Source organism: Podarcis tiliguerta, assembly GCF_965153285.1.
Source record: "Podarcis tiliguerta genome assembly, chromosome: 17".
Taxonomy (NCBI): Eukaryota; Metazoa; Chordata; class Lepidosauria; order Squamata; family Lacertidae; genus Podarcis; species Podarcis tiliguerta.
In genome coordinates, this window is record NC_139550.1 from 13788213 (window position 1) to 13808467 (window position 20255).

Here is a 20255-nt window from a genome sequence, read left to right on the forward strand (position 1 = left end):
AGCAGTATCTGAGTGGCATCTGATATGCATTCAGAAGTTCTCACATTCTATTCCCAGCATTTCAAGTCAGGTTGGAAGTCTTCTCTGTCTGAAACCATGGATAGCCTCTGCCATTCACTGTACATAGAAACTTGAGTTGTGGACATAATCCGTCCCGGAGGCATGTCCACAAGTCGAAGTGTTCGCATCCAGAAGTGCTGCGTCTGTGCATGAGCACAGTGCAATTTAGCGCTTCTGTGTTTGCGTGAGTGTCAAAACCCGGAAGTAACTGTTCCGGTACTTCTGGGCTGCCGCAGGATGCAACTTGAAAAGACGTAACCTGAAGCAGATGCAACATGAGGTATGACTGTAGTTAATAATGGGATAGATGGACCAATAATCTAACTCGGCATACAACCATTTCCTGATTTCCTATGCTTACCGAAAAGTAAAAGAAATCCACTATGCTATAGAGTGCCTGGCATGTCATCACTGTGAGGCTTTGAGGGAAATTCAATTGGAGGCCATTTCAAATGTCCCAAAATGACCTAGAGTTTTGGAGCATTGCATGGAAGAAGGAATGGCTGCCTTGATGGCATTTCCCAGACAAGTGACGCTTCAGTTTGTGGCAGAAGCACCAACTTATGCCAAAAAGTGGAGGACATGTGCATAGCCTCCAACATTTCTCTGATGAGAATAGGGACACCCTAAGGAGTGGGATATTCTGGGATCCCGTCAAAATCTAAGATGGCTTCTGTATATCTGGGACTATCCCTGGAAAATAGAGGATCTGCCGGTATTGTGCATCGTATGTGTTTGACATCACACGTGTAATGCACAATGTCATGTCACAACACAGGAGGAGCCAGGGGCAGAGCTGAACGCAGCGTCAGCGCAGCTTCAGTGGCGCAGCTTCAGTGGCTCCTCCTCTCTGGTGCTTGACCTCCTCTTCCTCCTCCTGCCATGGGGGGCGTTACGGGGGGGGGGTGATCTCAGCCTCTAGAAGATGGTGCCCCCAGTTTGCAGCATTTGGAGCAGAAGCAGACCAGCAGTGACACTTGAGCTGCTTGTGTGCTGATTAATTATATCTTACAGCCGTCTTGTCTCACTCAGATTCCTGTTTCCTGAGCATTTGAGGCTTAGCAGAATATTTACTTGATGTACAGGAAAGAGGACATCGACTGAGATACCACTGTAAATACCAGACTGTTTGGTGTGAAAGAGGACAGCAGGCCACCCTGGATTGTATCCAACATTAGTCATACTCACATGAACTAATTTTAACCCAACAATTTTAATGGGTCTACCTTGCTGACTGTGCCCTGACTGTGCATGCCTCTCAATGACTGTTCAATGCCTTATGCTTTTCAACATCATTATCTTTTTCTCTGGGACGCTTGAAACATCAGAGAAATGTCATTCTGGAGCTCTTACATCTTCCGTTGATTTTCCTCAAATATTTTACCTCAGGAGAAATCATCACATTCACCTCAAATTTGACCAGGACAACACTCATTTTCCCTAGAGCCAAAATAGAAGAGATAAACTTTGCTTTGACTAGGTTGTGCATCATAGTGTTTATAGGATTCCTGATAGTCACTTGGTGTGTACAGACTATTTCCAACATTTAGGTAGTTATGTATTCAGAAGAGCACCACTCATGCCCAATTAGCACTGAATTAGCACTCAGTGGCCATAGACTGCTGACTAACTGGGGAAGGGCAGAAAAGCAAGTCTGAGAGGGGAATTGAATGTCCTGGAAAACAATAATGATGATGATGATAAAAATTTATTATTTATACCCCGCCCATTTGACTGGGTTTCCCCAGCCACTCTGGGTGGCTCCCAACAGAATTAAAAACACAATAAAACATAAAACATAAAAAACTTCCCTAAACAGGGCTGCCTTCAGATGTCTTCTAAAAGTCAGATTATTGTTTATTTCCTTGACATCTGATGGGAGGGTGTTCCACAGGGCGGGCGCCACCACCAAGAAGGCCCTATGCCTGGTTCACTGTAACCTCACTTCTCACAGTGAGGGAAAGGCCAGAAGGCCCTCAGCATTGGACCTCAGTGTCTGGGCTGAGCAATGGGGGTGGGGGGGGGAGAGACGCTCCTTCAGGCATACTGTGCCAAGGCCCTTTAGGGCTTTAAAGGTCAGCACTGAATACAAACACAGTACTGAATAGAAACACTCCATCATTTTGTTGTGAGACCCACTTTTTCTACTGATAATTAAAGAGCAGGAAATGGGCATGTCTTTGACATGCAACAGCTTAGGCTGGCATTCAACTGCATTTTAATCAGAACAGACCCATTGCAATTAATGAAAATTACTGAGCTTGGTCCATTACTTTTAAAGGGCGTTCTATGAATAACATTCAGTTTAATACCACCCTTAATGTTTCTATAAGCATCACACAAGGGAAATCTAGTGTAAAAGACCCAATGATTTTGACACAAACTGGCTGCAAAAAACAAGGCCAGATAATTCAGAACTCCAAAAATTTGGGGGAAGAAATGCAGATGAGAAAAGTTTTGGAAGCAGTCCTAACCTGGATTTCAGTTTAACTCACAAAAAAACAGTTTGCAGGATGTTTCGAGTACAGCTCTAAAACTGTGACATATGAACAAGGCCTCTTTTACAAGCAAGTAGAAGCCACTCTCCTTTCCACTGCTGTTAGATTTCAGATTTATAGCAAAGCAAAATATACTTTCCAGTAAACCTTGACCTTAGTCTGTCTCCTGAATACAGATCACATGCTTTGTGATTTGCTCCTCGCCTTTCAAGACTAGCCTCTCTTTTTTACATCTTTTGATCAGAACCCATCACATCATTGTGACTGCGGGTGCAATTTTATCCTGCAAAGTTTCACTTCCATCCCTTGTGTCATTACATTTTTTTATTCAGTTGATGACATGCCCTTTGGAAGGTTTTCTTCTAAAGTTAATGTTTTGTTTTGTTTTTGGTATTTGCTTTACACCCAGAAATAGGCCTTCTCGTCCTTAAACCTTTTATTCTTGTCTTGGCTGCCATAGTTATGCTATAACACATTTTAATTGTTCACAGTTAAGTGTTGCAAAAAGAAAGAAAGAAGCAGCAGCATTAATTTAAGGCGCGATGTAAATAGAAGTGTTAGGGAGGAAAATGTATTAAATTAAACAGAAGAGCAACCTCAAGGACTGAACATCTGAACTAGGTGCAAAATGCCATGTTCAATTCTTCGTGGAAGTAGCCACAGTTGAGGAAGGATTTTCTTGCTAGTGTTCCTGACTATACACCTCCTTCATTTTGCATTACTGTAAAGATGATGTCCCAAAAGAGTCTAGTAGACAACTGGCTGAAAGCTGTCTTACTTTCAGTTGTTTTTGGTTCTGCCCACCTTCCCTTGAGAAGTTGTGAACTCTCTATCATTGGATCTTCCTTCCTTCCTTCCTTCCTTCCTTCCTTCCTTCCTTCCTTCCTTCCTTCCTTCCTTCCTCCCTCCCTCCCTCCCTCCCTCCCTCCCTCCCTCTGTCTCTCTCTTTCTTTCTTATTACAATAAAACCTTGGTTGTTGAATGTAATCCGTTCCGGCAGCCTGTTCGGCTTCCGCAATGTTCGACAACTGAGACACGGCTTCCAATTGGTTGCAAGAGCTTCCTGCACTCAAGTGGAAGCCGCGTCGGACGTACTGCCGAATGATCACACCAATCCTCAATCCCTCATTACTGTCGTGTTGGCTTGGAGGTTTCTAAGCAGAGGTTGGACACCCACCTGCCATGAATGCTTTGGTTGCGATTCCTGCATTGCAGGGGGTTGGACTAGATGGCTCTCAGGGTTGCCTCCAACTCTACCATTCAAAGATTCCTTCACCGCTATTTCTGTTTCTGTTTTTTTCCTGATGGATCCATCACACAGGTGCTCCTTTCCAAATGAAGCCTGCCTCTCACTGTCCTCTACTGCCATGCCATCATCATCAAAATATATGGGGAGTGCCTTCGTGACATGGATCACTAACAGGAGCATGCCTATAAACAGTCTTCGCCTCCAGTGAGAGGTGATGCATCTGGATATATTGAATTTGACATTTCTAGTGCAGAGCGGAGCTTCATCACAGTAGCAACTGTTTCATGTCCTGAATACAAATATTCCCATCCATGCCCTCCTAGACATGGGTAAACTGTTGTCATATTTTCCCGGTGAATTTAACATTCTGTGTTGGTGGAGAGTAGGACAGCCTGAGCAGCATGGGTCAATATAAATTAGGTCTTCCTTCCTTCCTTCCTTCCTTCCTTCCTTCCTTCCTTCCTCTGCAAATTCATTCTGGCATGGTGCCCTTTCTTGTTTTAGAGTTTAAAAATAGGCTTTGGTCTAATATGCACATACACACACACCTGTTAAGAATCCATGTTCTCCGCCCTTCCCCAACACATGATAAATATAAGGAAATGTGATTTGAATACTGTGTGCATAAGCCTGTTTTGCACATTTGTTCTCCATCAAAACCTATTTGTCCACTCATTAAAAACAGGGGAAGCTGTGTATGCAGTGCGCCCACTTAGAGAAGGGAGGGAGTGCTTTTCTACAGCAGGGATAAGTGGAATTTGTGGCTCTTCCAGATGTTGCCAGACTGCATCCACTATCACACTTGACCATTGGCCATGCTGGCTGGGACTGGTGGGAGTCAGAGTCCAACAACATCTGGAGGTCACTATTTCCCCACCTCTCTGCAGAAGGTTACATAGGATCCCCAAAAGCATTTTATTGAATCAAATGGAAAGGCCACCTAGCCCGGCATTCTGTTTTCAGCAGTCACCAACCAAATGATTCTAAGCAGCTCACAAACACCTCCCTATTGTTCATCTCCCAGATGTGGTATTCAGAGGTAAACAGCCTCTTAGCATCGAGATTCCATTTAGCTTTCATAGGTATTGATATTGGTGTTCCATGTTGTCAAGGTGCTGACAGGTGAGCGCAGGGCATCTGCAGGGCAGGAAAGAATGTGGGGCACGAAATGTGGTTTGCTTTTATTTGCAGAAAGTAACAACACAGTAGAGTCACTCTGGTTTGACTCATTCAACTTGAGATGTTACTGAAACTGACCACCGGCTCCCACTACCCTCTCTAGCCTCTCACTCTGCATCCCTCCTGAGCAGATGGAGACTGTGAGAAGAGGATGGGCTCCTCCACTAAGCCCTTCCTGGCCCATTGCTCAGCAATGTACAGGACTCTTCTCGATCAACCTGTCAGAGGGGGAGGAGAGCCAGCAGGGCTGGGGCTGAGGCTGGTCCAGCTGCTGTGTAGCAGGGGTGACATCTGACTCCTCTCTGTCTGAATCTGTGCTCACACGGTGATGCCCAGCTTCCAGCCCTGTCCTGGAAGGACTTCCTTCTTCTGACCCCCCATGATTGTCAAAGCCGCCTGCTTCAAGCACCTCCCAGTCCATCCCTTCACCAGACTGCTCTCCAGTTTCCCACCACCACAATACGGAATCTAAGTTACCACCTTCTGTGGCCTCCCTGCGGAGCTCTAGGGCACACACCACTCTTCCTCATCCAGCTAGTCCCTGACACATGTGCTGCTGCTTATGTGGTCAAAAACAGCAGCATCCCCATGCAATAGGGAGGTATCAGAAGCCTTAGGGGAACCCCAAGGTTTGCAGAAAATCAAGACATCTTTGGGGAAGGGAAGCCCCCAGAGGGTATCCCCACCCCAGAAAACAGCCTAATTTGGTCAGCACATGCTGTGTGGCAACAGCATTTTGCTGTTGCGGCAGGGACTGGAAAACCAGGTAGGAATGCAGCAACATGAACAAGGACACTCCATGCTACCACAATTCATTGCAGGTGCCACTTGTCAGGTTTCACAGCCTTTCAATGTCCCTATCAGAGCCAGCCCACCCACGGAAGAATGAGGAAATCCCAAGAAAAAAACTGGCAAAAAAAAATTGATGAGCTATGCAGAGCTGGCCAAATTGACATACAAACTGCAGGACAAGGACAACTGTGACTTTAAGGAGGAATGGAAGCTTTTCACTATTTAAGAAAAAAACAAAATGGACTCCTGGGCAGGTGTTGAATAAACATACACAAATGTATTGGTTAATAACATGATAGATAGATAAGGTAAGGATTTGTACCATCTTATAACATGCAGAGAATAATATGTGCAGAGAAATCAGAGAGAGGAGTTGAGGGAAGTCCTAGGTGGGAGGGATGGGAGGGGGGAAACTATGTTTGTGATTACAGTCATACCTCGGGATGAACACGCTTCAGGTTGAGCATTTTCGGGTTGTGCTCTGCGGTGACCCTGAAGTAACGGAACGCGTTACTTCCGGGTTTCGCCGTTCGCGCATTATAGTCTTTTTAAAATTCCCAATAATAGTGAGGGGACTGGGGAGAAAGCTTTGTTTTCAGCAAATCTAATTTGGTCCCAGATAATGAGTCAGAACTGGAACGTGGATTTTAAAGTACTCCTAATACTACTAAACTGACTTATTGAAACTGAATCCACCTTAGTAACTAGAGAAAGAGATTTTCACACCAGTTTTCTTCTAAACACTCAAAAGCCCCTGACCTCTGCTGTATATCCTCTCAGCTAACTTTTTTGAAAGTCAAATCCAAGAAACCACTTTCTAAGTATTTGACACTTTTCTTCTTCTTGCCATCTAGCTATTGTATATCTGGACTAATAAGCCACCTCTTGATTCCATAAGTAACCCCTACCTTTCAAAGTGCTTTCATCTCTCCACTCAACAGTAACACATCTCCAGGCGTCTGGACTGCGGAGCTTTCTATTTGGCACAGAGCTCTTGCAGAAGTGTGAAAAGCTGCACATTTTTCCAGTGGGAGTCCTGTCTTAATGGTGCCATGCATGGAGCAAGTGAGAAAAGAGAAACAACTATAGATTAAAAAGGGAAAAAAGAAACCAAGGAAGGGAAAAGGGATTTGGGAAATTGATGTGTTCAGCTCTTTCTGGCTGTGTAAGAATGTAACCCACTGATACAGTGGCCAATTGACCACAAGTAGCCATCCTCCCCTTTGATAACAGCTTGATCATCAGCATGGAGATAAGGATTCTGTCCTGCTAATATCTGTGCAGGGACACGGGTGGCGCTGTGGGTAAAAGCCTCAGCGCCTAGGGCTTGCCGATCGAAAGGTCGGTGGTTCGAATCCCCGCGGCGGGGTGCGCTCCTGTTGCTCGGTCCCAGCGCTTGCCAACCTAGCAGTTTGAAAGCACCCCCGGGTACAAGTAGATAAATAGGGACCGCTTACTGGCGGGAAGGTAAACGGCATTTCCGTGTGCTGCGCTGGCTTGCCAGATGCAGCTTTGTCATGCTGGCCACGTGACCCGGAAGTGTCTCCGGACAGCGCTGGCCCTCGGCCTCTTAAGTGAGATGGGCGCACAACCCTAGAGTCTGTCAAGACTGGCCTGTACGGGCAGGGGTACCTTTACCTTTACCTTTAATATCTGTGCAAGGTTGCTGGTAAAAATGCTTGTGACTGTCTTGCCTTGTGAATCCGTATCCAGTGCTCTGCATTGCTTTAGGAAAATGGTGGTTAACCTTTGGACTTCCAGATGCTGTTGGACTAGAACCCCATTGTCCCTCCCTACCATTGGGCATGCTGGCCAAGGCTGATGGAAATCTAACAACATATGGCAATGCAACCCTAGGATGTTTGCATAGGAAGCCCCACTATGTCCAGTGTGGTTTCCTCCTGTCAGGGACTGGCTGGATGAAGAAGACTGGGGGGAGCCTCCTGCCCAGGAGCTCCCCAGGGAGGACAAGGACTTAGACCCAGGACTCAGCTACAGTAGAAGAAACGGTGATTTGAATGCACTATAAGCATGCAACACCAGATGGCACCAGAGAGCAGGAAATTTTAAAACACGCTTTCCATAGAGATTTTCTTGTAGAAATTTCTGACTTATTTATGGTGTTGTTTCCCCTCAGTGTATAGATCCACCCCCGGGTTCTAGTGGTGGGACAATGGGGAGGAGGCTGGGGAAGGGACAAGCTGGGAGCTCTGGAAGGAGGAGGCTGGAGCGATCGGGGGGGGGGGGGGGAGGTCAGAGGAGAAGGCCCTTTCAGAACAAGGCTGGAGGCCGAGTGTCTCAGGTTGAGCACAGACACAGACAGGGAGGAATCAGAGGGTACACCTTCCATCCCACAGCAGAACAGTCTCAGTCCTGCTGGCTCCCCTCCTCTCACACCCCATTCCAGGAGAGCCCTGCATGTTGTCAAACCATGGACCAGACAGACCCACATCACAGCCTCCAGCTATTGGGAAGGGGTCCAAAGTGAAAGGCTAGGGGGGAAAGGAGAGGCCAGTGGTCAGTTTCTGGCATTGTCTCAAGCTGAAGGAGTCGAGCCAGGGAGACCCCCACTGTGTTACATTCTGTGAATAAAAGCCAATTGCATTCCAAGCCTCCAGTCTTTTCATGACCTGAGGAGACCCAGAATTTCCCAGCCAGCCTCCCTAGTAAGTGTGTTAAGGATTGCAGCCTAAGCTTCCAGGATGGGTGAATGGAAGGGTGTTGGATTCTTCAAACTCCGTCAATATTCACTGCCTGCTCCACCCACCCACAGTTTCACTGCACCAGGGCCTACAACCTGACTTTGATTTTCCCTCCCAACAGAACAAAATTGCTACAATGGGATTTGTAGTTCAGCAGCATTTGGATAACGAAATGTTCCTCACACCTGGATTACAGTCTGATCCATATATTAGTCCTGGAGGTGCAAATTAAGTCAGTTTGATTAAAAATGTGGACTAAATGAATATCCCCCCGCCCCCCCATCAGTGGGGGGAAATCTGAAAGATTTAGGACCGGAGTTGGTGCCTGATTCCACACAAAATGGCATTTTGAGGTTCATTTGTATTTCTGGGAAAGACAGCCAATGGATTTTAAGGGAAGCAAAGAAAGCTAGTAAATTTTCAATAAAGACAGCAAAAACAGCTTGGGATGTGCAGAGCATTTTTAGTGAGTTTAAGTTTATATGTCTCTCTCTTCCTCTGTGGTTATTTAGTCTTTCCAAGGTGGCATATTTCAGCATGCAGAGCTCCTGATAACTCTTTTATTGGCTAATTGCTTAGCTTACTAAAGTGCACTTTCAACGGAAAGCAACCGCAGACCAATTTGTCAGCTTGTAAGAATCCATCACAAGCTTGTAAAAATCATCCACTTTTCAGAGATTGATGGACTCAGACTGTTGTTTACCAGGAAGCCGAGCAGGCAGTCATGTCAGGGCAAAAGGGACCAAACACTTCAGATATGAATCAAAATTAAAGTCTCTCCAGTGATGATGCCAGAACTGCTCTGATCTTCCTTTTACATTACTGGTCTTTGAATGCATATCTAATCTTAACTCCTGTTCTGTTCTTGTGTTTTTGCGGTGGGTGGAAAATGCAGACCTTCCAAGTGTCACTATTTTCCAGGGATGTCCCTGATTTACAGAAGCTGTCCTGGTTTCTGACTTGATCCTGGAATGTCCCACTTTTCCTTTGCACGTCCCTATTTTCACTGGAGAAATGCTGGAGGGTGTGGAGTTATCCACCCCCTGAGCTGTCTGAAGGCGACCCTATATACAGAAGGTTGTTTTTTTAATGTTTAATGTTTTATTATGTTTTTATATATGTTGGAAGCCACCCAGAGTGCTGGAGCAACTCAATCTTCTTCTTCTTCTTCTTCTTCTTCTTCTTCTTCTTCTTCTTCTTCTTCTTCTTCTTTGGCGATCACATGTAGTTGAGTAAAATTGTCTTCCATAAATACATTTTTACAATGAGTCCGTAAGTGACTGTGGAGGCCAATTCTGCATCCACACGTCCTTCCACAAGGGGACAAAGGTTTCTGAATGGGAGTTAATCACGGTGCGTATTTGCCAAGCGTGCCTTCCTCTTAGCATGTTTCTCCCTTGTGTCCTAAGTTCGAGTGTCTTGAAAGCCCATGACACCTTTGGTAAAGGCTGTTCTCCAATTGGAGCACTTGTAGGCAAGTGTTTCCCAATTGTTGGTGTTTATGCTACATTTTAAAAAATTTGCTTTGAGACAGTTTTTAAACCTATTTTGTTGACCACCAGCATTACGCTTTCCATTTTTAAGTTCGGAATAGAGTAGTTGCTTTGGAAGACGATAATCAGGCATCCGCACAACATGACCAGTCCAACAAAGTTGATGTTGAAGAATCATTGCTTCAACACTGGTGTTCTTTGCTTCTTCCAGTACACCGATATTAGTTCGCCTCTCTTCCCCAGTGATGTGTAAATTTTTTTGGAGACCACAGTTGATGGAATCTTTCAAGGAGTTGGAGATGGCGTTTATAAAGTGCTCCATGTTTCACAAGCATACAGTAAGTTTGGTAGTAAATGAGCAACCCAATAAGATGTGTGGGGTATAAATAATAAAATTATTGTTATGGAATAAGACTCCCTATTTCATCACAGAAACGTTGGAGGGTATAATAATGTACATTCCAAAGAGAGATGTTCTGATGTAAAACATATGTATGCTTCTCCCAAGCCTGCTGAAGAGATAGGCCCAATCTGCACTATATATTTAAAGCAGTATCATGCCACTTTAAACACGCTTGACTGCTAGAGTGGTTGAACAGTCAGTCCCTCTTTGAAAACTGTAGAACTGTGAGGGAAATGCACTGCAAACTTTCAGCACCTTTAGCAAACTACAGTTCCCAGGATTCTTTGTGGGAAAGTCATCACTATTTAAAATGATATGATACCGTTTTATTTGTGTAGTACAGATGGGGTCATATACTACACAGCTAATGTTTCCATTTTAACAGGACAAATCTGAGACATGTGGATTGGAGGCGGAGTCAAGCCACACTTCAGAAGGCACTGTGGGTCACTTAAGCAACAAAACCAAATCCTGTGGAAGGAACTATCCATACCAGAACAGGTGTAGCATGGGGGGTGAGACTAACCTCTCCTAGGCCACACCAAAATGAGTTCACTTCATAGTCCAGCCCAGGCTGTAACAATTCATTTAAACAGCTGTCACAAGGTTTTTGTTTGTTTTTTAATGCAAACAAGACACCACTCCCACTTTGAAAAGAATTTTAATTTATATTATAATGATAATAATTATTATAATAATTCAATGTTTGCAGACACACTGTGTATAGCATTTTTAAAACATTTCGTTCAAATATTGTCCGAATCTATTTACATCACTAAAAGTGTTTAGTTTTGTGTTTTTGTTTTACTTTACTTTGAATGTGACCTCATTCCAAATTGGTGCTGTCTTCCTTGGGCATGACAGATTTCCAGCTTGACAGATTTTTACATTATCATATTTGAAGAGATTTCTCGCAGGATTTTGTTGCTGTCTCCTTAGGAAGATTAATTAGGAGGCAGTGTAATGAATCACAGTAGAATTGTAATTTTACCATACAATAACTGTGAGCTTACTCATTCCATTTGCTTCTTTCTCTCCTGAACATTCTTTCCTCTCTCCCCCTCTCTGAAATGTATTTTGTCTTTCGCAAATACACACACACACACACACACACACACACGATTATATGAAGAGACTCCTGCATCAGGCCAATGGCCCAACTCTTCCAGCATCTTCTTCTCACAGCTGCCAACCAGATTCCTGTGAGAAGCTCACGAGCAGAACATGAGCACAACAGCACTCTGCCAAAATACAGTTCCCCACAATTGATATTGAGAGGTATAGTGACCTTGATAGTCGAAGTGGAGCGTAGACGTTAGGGCTCGTTGCCACTGATAGCCTTATCAACAATGAATTTGTCTAATCCTCTTTTAAAGCCTCCCAAGTAAATTAAATGAAATACTTTATTGTCACTTGTACAACTTGTATACAGTTGTACCCCCCACTCAGATCTCTTAGTCTTAATTCCCCTCCTTTACTGACGCACACCCACCAAACCCAGAAGTCAGTTGCCCTGTTGTTATCTTTTCATTCAGCAGCCTAACAGCCCATAGATAGAAGCTGTTCTTAACCCTGTTGGTGCGACTAATCATGCTTCTATATCTCCTGCCCGAGGGCAGGAGATCAAGAAAGTGCCAGCCAGGCTGTGAATCATCCCTGAGAATTTTCCTCACTCTCCTGAGGCAACCTTCTTCTGCAATATCATCCAGTGGATTCACAGGATAGTGACCTGCATTGCCACCCATGGAAGCGAGTTCCAAAATTTAATTGTGCAAATAAGTACTTCCTTTTTTCTGTCCCAAATCTTCCAACATTCAGCTTCCCTGGGTGTCCATGAATCTACTGTTGTGCGTGTGTATGCATGTGTGTGACAGAGAGAGAGAGAGAATTTTATACATAGTAAGAAAAGCAAGCTGAATTTCATTGCATATGATCAGGCAATAGATAAATATTGGGGGCAGGATAATGCTGTGCTCCCCCATTGTTGTCCCAATGAAGACCACTCCTTCCCCAGACCTGCTGTTTCTCCCTAAAAGAGTTAGCAGGCAGATTATCAAGTGCAGAGCTCCACACACACAAAAATCAAGATGCATATGATGTGCCGAGACTAAAATGCAACACACCTACAGCATGCAGCCATTCAGAATTAAAATCGGATCTTCCGGGATTGTTGTGTAATTATTTTTACACTTTTAGTGAATCTGAACTAATTGCGCTGTGCTTTTCAAGGCTCTTTTGTTACACAAAGGCCCACAAGTATTTTCACTGTGCTGGTCTTAAAGAATCAATTAAGGGTGGATTTGCAAGTAGCTATACCTTTCCCAGGATGGGAGCTGAAACTTGCTCTGGCACACTCACAGCATTTTAAATAAACATAGGATTTAGCACTGCATTTCATTTACTGTAAGTCATAAGCTGAAATACAGATACACGGAGACACAAGCATTTTATTGCAAGCCTAACAGCTGGATCTCTCTGGAGTTTCTTTCAGCCAAGGTTCATTGAGTCTAATTTAATTTTTGCAGCCTTTTTGGGTCATTCTAGAGATAAGAGAGCTGCCCTTCCATTGCTAACAGGTTTCGGAAGCAAAGATCATTATCAGGTGATCAGGTCAGATAGCTTAGCCTGGTGTCAGGTGCTCCAGAGTGAATTAATCTCTGAAATAGCTTCTTAATGAGATGGGAAGAGATTTGGCAAGATAATGAACCAAGGATGCCCACATCTTTCCATGTACACATGTGCCAATAAATGAGGGTCCATATGTATGACTATAGCTCAAGAGTTCTGCATAATATTTATTTATGCTTTCCCCCACCAATGGATCTCAGTAGATCTCAAGACAGGGTACAAAGTACAGAATGCATAAAATCATATGAGCACAAAAATAAAACATTTTTTAAAAAAGAAAAACATCTTATTGAACTCATAGAGTATTTTCCAAATTCAGATTTCTAGCTGTTTTTGGACTACAACTCCCATCATCCCTAGCTAGCAGGACCAGTGGCCAGGGATGATGGGAATTGAGTCCAAAAACAGCTGGAGACCTTGAACGAATAGAAGCAGCTGAAAGCATAGCTAAAACGGCAAGGCAGACTTCACTTGCCAGCAATAGATCAACACACTGAGGTTGGTTTGGCTTCTTGAGTCGGGCTGTGCCAATCTCCCGTCTTTCCAATACCGTGTTGTGCTGCTGGTGACTGAGAGGGGCTAGGCAGCTGAGAGCAGCGGTGGAGCATATGCCTGCACTGCCCAGGGCGGGCGGGCTTCCAAGGGGGGAGTGGCACAGAGGGTGCCCTCCCAAGCGCGGGATAACCACTCGGGGTGCCTGGAGTGGTGCATGCGCCCTGCAGCCGGGGGCTGAGCGAGCCTCTCCCAAGCTGTCAAAATAAAGGGGAAGGGGGGGGATGCCACTGGCAAAGCGGTGCAGCTCCCCCCTTACCCCAACGGCTCAGGGTACGCCGAATGTCACCCCCCTCAGTGAGGGCACCTGGGGTAGTCCGCCCCCACCGTTCCCCCTTCCTACGCCCCTGGCTGAGAGTTTGGCACTGTGTGGGCAGAGTAGTGGTGAAAATGTTCCCAACATTGTACCCACACCACATTGAGCTTCTGGCTGCCTTGTCCCTTCCCACCCCCTCTGGGTAACTGGCAGTGATGTATGACATTGGGAAGACAGGAAAGCAATGCAGCCCCACTGGCTGCCATTCCCTACAGCACTGAGTTATGGAGTAGGGAGGGAGGGAGAGTAGGGTTCATTTATTTTATCCTGTGCCCTGCCAGTCTCTCGTTAACAGGTAATATATGAGGACAAACAGATTTGTACTCTTCTGTCCATTTCTGGATTTTTCAGAGTTTGTGTTTCGGATAAATTTTCCTTCCCATTGTCTAGTACATGCGTAGGCAAACTAAGGCCCGGGGGCCAGATGAGGCCCAATTGCCTTCTCAATCCGGCCCACAGATGGTCCGGGAATAGGCATGTTTTTACATGAGTAGAATGTGTCCTTTAATTTAAAATGCATCTCTGGGTTATTTGTGGGGCATAGGAATTCATTCATCCCCCCCCACAAAAAAAATTAGTCTGGCCCCCCACAAGGTCTGAGGGACAGTGGACTGGCCCCCTGCTGAAAAAGTTTGAGGACCCTGGTCTAGCATCTAAGTTTAAGTCTAGGATCATATTCTGTGTTATGTGTACAGTTCTTGATGTATTTCAAATGAGAAACCATCTTTTTTCTTGTATGATGGTCAATATCACAATGTGCCCGACATCTCTAGGTATGGTGTGGAATGGAAAAACAGCGAAAAAAAGAAAAAGAAAATCTAGGTGAATTTCCTGCTCATTTCCATTTCTGATGTTTTCTTTCAGAAACGTTCAGCAAAGGAAACATGCATCTTTAAATATAATAATTTTCACATCTTTTGTGTTCTTCATTCACAAAATGATTTCTTTGAACACAAGTGTTCCTCAGTGGTATAGTGTACTTCATTTTGCTTTTAGGATATTTGCTTTTTTCCCCCAGATGGCAATTCATTTAATAATTATAAATTGTATCTTGCTGCAGTATTCAACACCCACATACACAAACACAAGATGGAAAAGCAACTCCCACAACTTCTGCTTGGGTGCAGAAGTTGCCAGAAGGAGGCAGACAAGATGCCATCCAGCTGCCCTTGGGTAGGGTTGTTATATGTCTGGAATTTCCTAGACAGACCCGGAATACTGTAGTTGAAAGCATTTTCCTCCAAAATAGCTTGAAAATGTCCACTTTGGACAAAAACTTAAAAAACCTCAAAGCCCAACAACTTTGGCTAACAAAAGCTCAGCGAATTTTCTGTCCAGATTTTCCCTTTTTGAAATATGGCAACCCTACCCTATCCTAAGGTCTGCACTCTAGATTTGTGTAGGGTTTGCTCCTTAGCCTTTTCTTCTCCCAGAGATATCCTGCAAGGCAGCAGCAGTTTAAAACCAGAGTATTCCTTCTCCTAGATGGGCTATCTTCCCAGGTTGATGACCCTCATCTTCCCATCACTTCCCTCTACAGCACATTCAGAAACTACCTTCTTGACCCTTGGACCCACAATTGGTCTTGTCTGCTCAACCCACCAGAGCCTGTCTTTGCATGCAGTGGAAGTCCAGGAAAGTAAAATACAGTGGTAGCTCGGGTTACATACGCTTCAGGTTACATATGCTTCAGGTTACAGACTCCGCTAACCCAGAAATAGTGCTTCAGGTGAAGAACTTTGCTTCAGGATGAGAACAGAAATTGTGCTCCGGCGGCACGGTGGCAGCAGGAGGCCCCCATTAGCTAAAGTGATGCTTCATGTTAAGAACAGTTTCAGGTTAAGAACAGACCTCCGGAACGAAATAAGTACTTAACCCGAGGTACCACTGTAACTCATAAACATTTGACATGAGAAACTCACCTGGGAGGAGAAAATCACATCAGTAGTTTCCATGTCAGTGTCTTTCCTTGAACATCAGGCCTGGGGAATCTCTGGCTTGAGGGGAATGTGTGTCCCTCTAGGCCATTCTATTTGGCCATGAAGACCACAGAATGAAGATTTTGAAAGATAACTGTGTTTCTGTTTGTGTATTGTTTGGGGAATTGTGAATTAGAATGAATTTCTCCCCCACTTCTAATTTAAAGTTGAAGAAGACACAACTCAGCAGGTGGACAGATTCCAGGTATCAGGATCTCCATAGTCAGGTCCTAATATCATCCATTCATGGACAATCCTTGCAGAACAGTGTGCATGCCTCAAGACTGAAACATTTCTTTTCACTGTGTCCTCTTCGTGTGCTGATCCAGTGCTATTAGTAAGTCTGCAAACATAACTTACAACATTAACAGGGCTGTCAATAAAAGCATTTTAGTCAAATTGTCGGTCACCACTGAACAGGCAACGAGAGTAATGGGCCATTAATTTCATTGAACATAGAAGGTCAAAAGGAAAATACCCATCCGTCATTTCAAGTTACTTTGGCACTGACAGAATAAATATATTCTGAGATGAATCTCTGCTAATGAAAGTGTTTATGGCAAATTATTTGCATCTTCTGGAACAGGATATGAGAAGAGGCCCCTTTTTCAATTTCTGACAATTGCACAAGATCTTGGACATTCACTTGCTGCTCATATTTCACAGAAAACATGAATAGTTTCCTCAAATTGAGGCATATTAACTGCTTGCCGCAAAAGAAAGTATGAACTATTTGCACAGGAAACTAAGCTAGTTCTAAACGTAAGAGGTGTTTTATATATTTGACCACCTCCTTTGGATTGAAAAAATATTTAATTTGACAAGCACTGGTTGTGTGATGCTGTCAAGCAGACCCAAAATTGGGCACAGGCAGGAAACATCCTGAAAGGGTTCAGTTGCCAGAAATATCATTTATCATAATTTTGACTGTGACAAGGTTCTTTGAAGTCTAAGTCTGATGGCACAATTGAAATTAATCTGTGGAATTCGATCATTTTGAAATATTTTACATAACAGACCGTATCATACTCTGAAGTAATGTCACTATCTTTTGCTTAATAGGGTTTTCACATTCTCTGACAGCTTTTTTTTTATTTTAAGCAGAACACCAAAGATCACAATTCATGAGAAACTGTGCTCAAACCTCACTGAAATGTATAGGAGCTGCGGAAGCACTTTCTCTTAAATTGTGCTTCAATTTGTGTGAGGGAGTGCTTTAGCTCAGTGGTAAAACACCTGTTTTACAGGCAGACGGTCTGAGGTTAAATCCGGCATCTCCAGGTGGGTCTGGGACAGGCCCCTACTTGAAACTCCTGGCAGTCAGCGTAGACCAGGCACAGGCAAACTTGGCCCTCCAGATGTTTTGGGACAACAACAACAATTTATTATTTATACCCCGCCCATCTGGCTGGGCTTCCCCAGCCACTCTGGGTGGCTTCCAAAAATAATAATAATAAAACACTGCAATACATCAAACAATAAAGGCTTTCCTAAACAGGGCTGCCTTCAGATGTCTTCTAAAAGTCTGGTAGTTGTTGTTCTCTTTGACATCTGGTGGGAGGGCATTCCACCATCATCCCTAGCTAACTCCCATCATCCCTAGCTAACAGGACCAGTGGTCAGGGATGGTGGGAGTTGTAGTCCTAAAACATCTAGAGGGCCGAGTTTGCCTATGCCTGGCATAGACAATACTGAGCATAATGAACCGATAGTCTGATCTGATATAAGACAACTTCCTACATTTCACCCAAATCTCTTGGACTCTATTACTTTGAGGAGGTGGTTCAGAAGACCCTAAATAAAGGTTAGAGATCCCTGGGACCCACTGCTAAATGCAGGAGGAGAGAAACTGGCAATGAGATGCTACCTATGCTTCAGTGTTCACAAAGAAGTGCAGGAAGGATAATATGCTTCAGCAGCATGGGGAAAACCAACGACTGAGACTGACAGGGCAGCCTATCAAGCTTCAGGGGCTCAGCTTCCTCCCCCCTTGGCCATAGATAAGCAGTTCAAAGAGAAAGCAGTCTCTTACCAGTAACAGAAATATTTAATGAACGCAGCAAAAGAACAAGCGACCGTTCTCAGAGTGCAGGTGCTCCCAAGAAATGTTCTGCCCACTTCCTTCTAGTCACTTCTGTCCCCTCGTCTCCTAGCCGCCTGATCTTTCAACCATTGAGCCCTTTCCGAAGCCACCTTAAATAATTTCCTAGCCTTGAGGCTGAGAGGCTGCACATCTTCCAGTGAGAGAGAGTCAGCTAGCCAAGGAGATCTCAAAAATATCAAGAATGTGTGTGTTAATCCACTGTTCCAATTAGTACCTGAAATATGCAAATGAACTCACTCAAAGAACTGAGATTGAGTACTTAGAAGATGCTATCTCTCTGTGTGCGTGCAGGGGGGTGTTTTTTAAAAAGATAATTATTTAAATTCCCAGAAAAGTGAAATGGATCATTTTGTCATTTCTTTCAAGCTAGATATTGTCATGATTTGGGGAGCTCTGTCTCTAATTAAGCACATTGGATGAAACATTTATTCATTATTCACTCTCATCCAAAGTAATAAATATGTATAGTGACAAAATTATCACATTCTATTGTCGCTGCTCCCACAGTGCATAATCTTTTGCCGAGTCATGATCTAACTCCTTTTTATTATTATTTTTTAAAATAATATTTATTAGAAGTTTAAAGGTTACACAAAAAAGAAAAAAGAAGAGAAAAGAGAAGAAAAAAAAGAATAAAAAAATTACATAAAAAGAAAGCAAAAAAACCACACAATACATCAAAACACATAAAAACACAAAAACAATTAAAAACACATCCAATATTTATCCTTATCTTTCATTAACTTATTTCCTCGACCTCCTCACACCTCCCATTTTGGTATTCCAGTTATTAATTATATCAGCAAATCCTTTCCGTCTTTCATCGCTTTCTATCTTTTAGTTATCTTAAATTATTTTTACCTTATCTTATCATCAAAACCTTAAAATTTATTTATACTTAACTCCTTATAATATTTCTACTAAAGTCATGTAATTTCATTCCAACATTTCCTAACATTCATTAATTTTACAATATTTCTCTAAATAGATTTTTAATTTTTTTTCCAATCTTCTTCCACCGTCTCTTCTCCCTGGTCTCGGATTCTGTCAGTCCTTTTTATCAGTTCTATCCTGGCAGACACATCAATATGAACATAGGAAGCTGTCTTCTACTGAGTCAGCCCATTGGTTCATCTGACTCAATGTTGTCTACACTGACTGGCAGTGGCTTCCATGGTTTCACTTAGGAAGTCTCTCTCAGCCTAAACTGCAGGTGCTTGGGATGGAAACTGAGACCTCCTGCCTATTAAGCAGTTGCAGCAGTGAGTCATGGCCCCACCATAGGCATGGAAGAAGAAGAAGAAGAGTTTGGATTTGATATCCCGCTTTATCACTACCCAAAGGAGTCTCAAAGCAGCTAACAGTCTCCTTTCCCTTCCTCTCCCACAACAAACACTCTGTGAGGTGAGTGCGGCTGAGAGACTTCAGAGAAGTGTGACTAACCCAAGGTCACCCAGCAGCTGCATGTGGAGGAGCGGAGATGCGAACCCGGTTCCCCAGATTACGAGACTACCGCTCTTAACTACTATACCACACTGGCTCTCTATGGAGCTCCCATGCCTACAGTTCCAAAACTTTGCTGTCCTTAGTGCACTTGGATGTTTCATTTTCACCAGATATCTCCTGAATGCTGCCACACATGATAAGAAACCCACAGAAAGGTGATTATTTGTCTTTGACATCTGAATTCAAATTCTTGATATTTGACTATCAATCTGCAATGGAACTGCAACTTTCACAGGAATTTGATAGCTGCCATACACGATTTCATTCCATACTTAAGATTCAACAGTATACAGTCGTATCTTGGTTCTTGAAGGCTTTGTGACTCGAACGTTTTGACTCCTGAACACAGCAAACCCGGAAGTGAGTGTTCTGGTTTGCAAACATTTTTTGGAAGCCAAATGTCTTCCACGGCTTTCAATTGGGTGCAGGAAGCTCCTGCAGCCAATCGGAAGCAGCACCTTGGTTTTCGAACGTTTTCAGAAGTCAAATGGACTTCCAGAATGAATTCTGTTTGAGAACCAGGGCATGACTTGTGGGAGTGACGCTTCACCTGTGCTGAGGCACACCTTGCACCCGGCATGCCACAGCATGCCAAGGAGCCTCACGGCCACTCTCCCTGAACTCTAGCCTCTTGGCCTGAAGACAGGGTTTTCCCCTGGCCTTTTGGAGCTATGGAGGTAAGGCTCCGCTGAGACACACCTTGCACCCGGCATGCCACAGCGTGCCAAGGAGCCTTCACCCACGCTCCATGAACTTGTGGCCTCTTGGCTAGCAAACATAGTTTTCCCCCTGAC